This window comes from Gnatocerus cornutus, unplaced genomic scaffold (genome assembly GCF_029298725.1).
Source record: "Gnatocerus cornutus isolate USDA-ARS CGAHR unplaced genomic scaffold, icGnaCorn1.1 ctg00000451.1, whole genome shotgun sequence".
NCBI classification, from domain to species: Eukaryota; Metazoa; Arthropoda; class Insecta; order Coleoptera; family Tenebrionidae; genus Gnatocerus; species Gnatocerus cornutus.
The window spans coordinates 1-5,000 of record NW_028275765.1 but is presented as its reverse complement, the minus strand read 5'-3'; the positions used below and the strand labels follow the sequence as shown (position 1 = coordinate 5,000).

At 45.7% G+C, this 5,000-nt stretch overlaps 3 non-coding genes across 3 annotated transcripts in view; all 3 read right to left on the bottom strand.

The window, feature by feature from the left end:
- LOC148165249 (large subunit ribosomal RNA) overlaps positions 1-168 on the bottom strand; it is a 4,039-nt gene extending 3,871 nt beyond the window's left edge. The window contains exon 1 of the ribosomal RNA XR_015771641.1: positions 1-168. This exon is cut by the window's left edge and continues 3,871 nt beyond it. This is a non-coding gene — a ribosomal RNA (large subunit ribosomal RNA).
- Positions 169-828: 660 nt separating this feature from the next.
- LOC148165248 (5.8S ribosomal RNA) lies at positions 829-985 on the bottom strand. Its single transcript, XR_015771639.1, has one exon. It is a non-coding gene; the product is annotated as a 5.8S ribosomal RNA (ribosomal RNA).
- A 1,616-nt stretch (positions 986-2,601) lies between these two features.
- LOC148165247 (small subunit ribosomal RNA) lies at positions 2,602-4,522 on the bottom strand. Its single transcript, XR_015771640.1, has one exon. It is a non-coding gene; the product is annotated as a small subunit ribosomal RNA (ribosomal RNA).
- Positions 4,523-5,000: the final 478 nt, after the last annotated feature.

Here is a 5,000-nt window from a genome sequence, read left to right as displayed (position 1 = left end):
GGATCCTCCCTAACACCACATTTCCCGGCGTCCGGTTTCGGCCGCGGGATTCGGTGCTGGGCTTCTCCCTGTTCGCTCGCCGCTACTGAGGGAATCCTAGTTAGTTTCTTTTCCTCCGCTTAGTAATATGCTTAAATTCAGCGGGTAGTCTCACCTGCTCTGAGGTCGCATATGAAAAATAAAAATTTTTCATTCGGTCATTTCGACGATCACGACACGTCTCCCATTCCTTGCTATACGTGTTCGTCATTTTTCTTTTTAAAAAATGGCTAAGTTTACAGAAACGCTTACGATCTGACGTCTGTCGCGATTTGCATTACACGTCTCGGACACGACGACCGTCTATAACGTTCTCAACCTTAAAACGCCATTTTTTTTTTTAAATGACGACATGTTGAAGAAATAGGACGTGCTACGCCGAAAGACCAGCCAACAACTACAACAAGTAGTAGTTGGTCGCTTTCGCGTCTTAAGATGTCGCGCAAATTTACTCGCTGCACGAGAAACGCACACAAACACACGATTCTACGACACACACCACGCAAGAACATGTGCCGACGTAAACACTTTCGTATTTATGATTCGCAAGGTGGACGTCCGACGGACTTTGTAAAAAAAAAATACAAAGCATACCCGTCCCGTCCTTTTTGACGAAAAAACACGCTCGAGTAAACGTCTCGGCACACGTTCGAGGCGTGCGTCGTTATATCGTGACGTAAGTGACGATCACGTACATTAATGAGTACCTATTCGACGCGTCGCAACACATCCAACACGCTCCGACGTTTTCGTCCGAAAACGAAAACCGAGCAGTCTTTGAAATTGACACGACCCTCAGCCAGGAGTGGTCCGGGAACATTATATCCGAGGACCGCAATGTGCGTTCGAAATGTCGATGTTCATGTGTCCTGCAGTTCACAAGTTGACGCGCAATTAGCTGCGTTCTTCATCGACCCACGAGCCAAGTGATCCACCGTTCAGGGTAATCTTTTTAAAATTTAAACGCTCGTTCCACAAGAACCCCGATCATGCCGATCGTCCAGCTGTCTATACACGTCTTGCAAAAATTTTTGCGTACGTGCGTACATCCGAAACGAAAATGATCTTCGTGGTTCCGAAACGTGCCACGTCTAAAATTTCGGTGTTGTGGTATGGATATTTATGATTCTCGCTCTTAATTGTCTTTCGTCCGTACTTTCTCGTCTGAAAGGGAACGCGATCGTCGGTCTCAGTTTTACGCGTACGAAAAAATTAAAAAAAATATTAACCCAAACACAAATTTGTATCCGCGCACCGAAAAAGAAGCACTTTTCTTTTTCACGCGGTCTCCGCTTTTACACGCAAAGTACGAGCATGTATGTGTGAAGATGGGACATGTTCGATACGATTTTAATTAGGAATTTGCCAATTTCCTTTTTCTCAGCAATAATTTTAATAAATAATGCTGCTTTCTCTCATAAACTACATTTTCGGTAGTTTTCCTTTATTGTGTCTTTCATTTAGTGTGCGTGTGTCAAGCACTTTAAAAAGTGTGACGAAGAGACGGTTTTTGATCGATCGGAATCAACACATCATTACATCATCGTACTCGTTATGAAAAAGCGAATTAGTATCCGCCGTAAGCGAAAAGAGATTTTCGCGGGCGGTCTTTGTGTTCGTGTTTCAATTTTCTTTCTATATTTTTTCGTCGCCAAACCGAAGACAGATCGTGAATTTTGACGAAAAAATCTATAGACGTGCCAGACTGAGCGTCTAACATAAAATCCTCAAGTTTACCGTTCTATATCGTGACTTAATGACGATTGACGGTGTATATAATTTTGAAATGGTGCAGTCGTACGCTCCGTAAAGAGAATTTTACCGTTTCTAACGAAATCACTTTACCACATCTACCAAAAACATTAAAAAAGCAAGGTGTGATGTGTGTGTGATCGCTCGTTTAACGGCGCTTTCAAAAAACTCTTTGAAGCGTCTAACGACGAACATCATTCACGCGAATCGTAAAATCGGGAGCGTTTCTCGCCGGTCCCGTAGCCGGGCGTAAATCATTTAAAACCCACGGAGTCGTAACCTAATTCGACACCTGCGATTTTCTTCTTTCTCGACTACTCTGCTACATCCTCTCCGTGTGTCCGAAAAAAGAGGACTTCTAACGTCTTTCGACTTTCGCGGTGGAGTTCACAACTTTCCGCGATCCGGTCGAAAAACCGAAAGCGTCCCTCCTTTTTTCCATCATTGGAAAAGATCGAGAGATAGTACAAAAAAAATCAAAAAATCTAGGTACCCGAAGAAACAGCCGTATGCCCGAGCGAATTCGGTTTTTCTCGTTCAAAAAAGGTGAAAAACTCGATCGCAAGGACCGGCGCTGCGGGCCAGCGTAACGCTATTGTTTTTCCGAATATGTACGATTCGTAGTTCAAAACGTCGTACACACGGTGTTTCAAAAAGAAACAAGCAACGGCACGACAAAAGATCGTGCCGTCGACTCCATGTCATCGACGACGGTGTTGTAAAAACATAAAGTGTACATCGACACGATCAAATAAAAATGCATAATAATAAATTATACATATGTCAAAATTCGTGTGTACGAGGACACGTTAATGATCCTTCCGCAGGTTCACCTACGGAAACCTTGTTACGACTTTTACTTCCTCTAAATGATCAAGTTTGGTCATCTTCCCAGCGACATCGACGACGTCGAAACGCCATCGCGTACCGGTCCGAAGACCTCACTAAATCATTCAATCGGTAGTAGCGACGGGCGGTGTGTACAAAGGGCAGGGACGTAATCAACGCGAGCTTATGACTCACGCTTACTGGGAATTCCTCGTTCATGGGGAACAATTGCAAGCCCCAATCCCTAGCACGAAGGAGGTTCAGCGGGTTACCCGGACCGCTCGGTCAGGGAGGACACGCTGATTCCTTCAGTGTAGCGCGCGTGCGGCCCAGAACATCTAAGGGCATCACAGACCTGTTATTGCTCAATCTCGTGCGGCTAGAAGCCGCCTGTCCCTCTAAGAAGAATTGTTTGTACGCCGACAGTAAAAACCGCGCACGACCACCGGGCGAACCCAGGATCGACGGGCCTTTGGGATGTCGAAATACGCCTATTTAGCAGGCTAGAGTCTCGTTCGTTATCGGAATTAACCAGACAAATCGCTCCACCAACTAAGAACGGCCATGCACCACCACCCACCGAATCAAGAAAGAGCTCTCAATCTGTCAATCCTTCCGGTGTCCGGGCCTGGTGAGGTTTCCCGTGTTGAGTCAAATTAAGCCGCAGGCTCCACTCCTGGTGGTGCCCTTCCGTCAATTCCTTTAAGTTTCAGCTTTGCAACCATACTTCCCCCGGAACCCAAAAGCTTTGGTTTCCCGGAAGCTGCCCGCCGAGTCATCGGAAGAACGTCGGCGGATCGCTAGCTGGCATCGTTTATGGTTAGAACTAGGGCGGTATCTGATCGCCTTCGAACCTCTAACTTTCGTTCTTGATCAATGAAAGCGTTTTTGGCAAATGCTTTCGCTTCTGTCCGTCTTGCGACGATCCAAGAATTTCACCTCTAACGTCGCAATACGAATGCCCCCATCCGTTCCTATTAATCATTACCTCGGGGTTCCGAAAACCAACAAAATAGAACCGAGGTCCTATTCCATTATTCCATGCACACAGTATTCAGGCGAAGTTTTAGCCTGCTTTAAGCACTCTAATTTGTTCAAAGTAAACGTGCCGGCCCACCTCGACACTCAATGAAGAGCACCGCGGCGGGATTGAGTTGGGCCGCCCTCTCGAGCTAAGCCCACCGGCAGGACGTCCCGCGGCACGCCAGTTGACACCGCGAACGATGAACCGGCGGCGCGGGACACAGATTCGACTACGAGCTTTTTAACCGCAACAACTTTAATATACGCTATTGGAGCTGGAATTACCGCGGCTGCTGGCACCAGACTTGCCCTCCAATTGATCCTCGTTAAAGGGTTTAGAGTGTACTCATTCCGATTACGGGGCCTCGGATGAGTCCCGTATCGTTATTTTTCGTCACTACCTCCCCGTGCCGGGAGTGGGTAATTTGCGCGCCTGCTGCCTTCCTTGGATGTGGTAGCCGTTTCTCAGGCTCCCTCTCCGGAATCGAACCCTGATTCCCCGTTACCCGTTACAACCATGGTAGGCGCAGAACCTACCATCGACAGTTGATAAGGCAGACATTTGAAAGATGCGTCGCCGGTGCGAGACCGTGCGATCAGCGTAAAGTTATTCAGAGTCACCAAGTTGTACGATGACGGAGACCGCCACCGATTGGTTTTGATCTAATAAAAGCGCTCCTTCCGTTTCCGGTTGGAGCTCTGTTTGCATGTATTAGCTCTAGAATTACCACAGTTATCCAAGTAAATGTGGGTACGATCTAAGGAACCATAACTGATTTAATGAGCCTTTCGCGGTTTCACCTTAATTTGGCTTGTACTGAGACATGCATGGCTTAATCTTTGAGACAAGCATATGACTACTGGCAGGATCAACCAGGGAACTGCGTTCTTGTTTTAAAATAAGAGAGTTTTAGTCTTTCTTTCCTTCTAGTCATATAAGCTACAATAATCGTAGAATTTCGGAAAGACACCTGCTGCTCTTATAAAAAACTGAACACTTTCCTATTATTGTTTTGAAGAAAGTGTGCGTGTCTGCGAAACGAAAACCTCGTAAGAAGAGACGTAACGCCACGCGATCTTTCTGGATGGAAAATTTTTCGACATTTTTTTCACATCATCCTTGATTGAATCTCCTGCAACAATTTTATTCTTATTCATCCGTTCTAAGTTGTCGTCGTCGTCGAAATAAATAATTTGTACACACTTCGGGGTACACGTTTGTCAAAATTCATGAAATGCAACGTAACATTTTTACTTTAATAAATTTTTACAGTGCATTCAGATCGACTAAACGAACAACGACGGATGAATTGATTTATGGATTTTTATTTGTTGCGACTCATCGGAGGAGAGAGTGA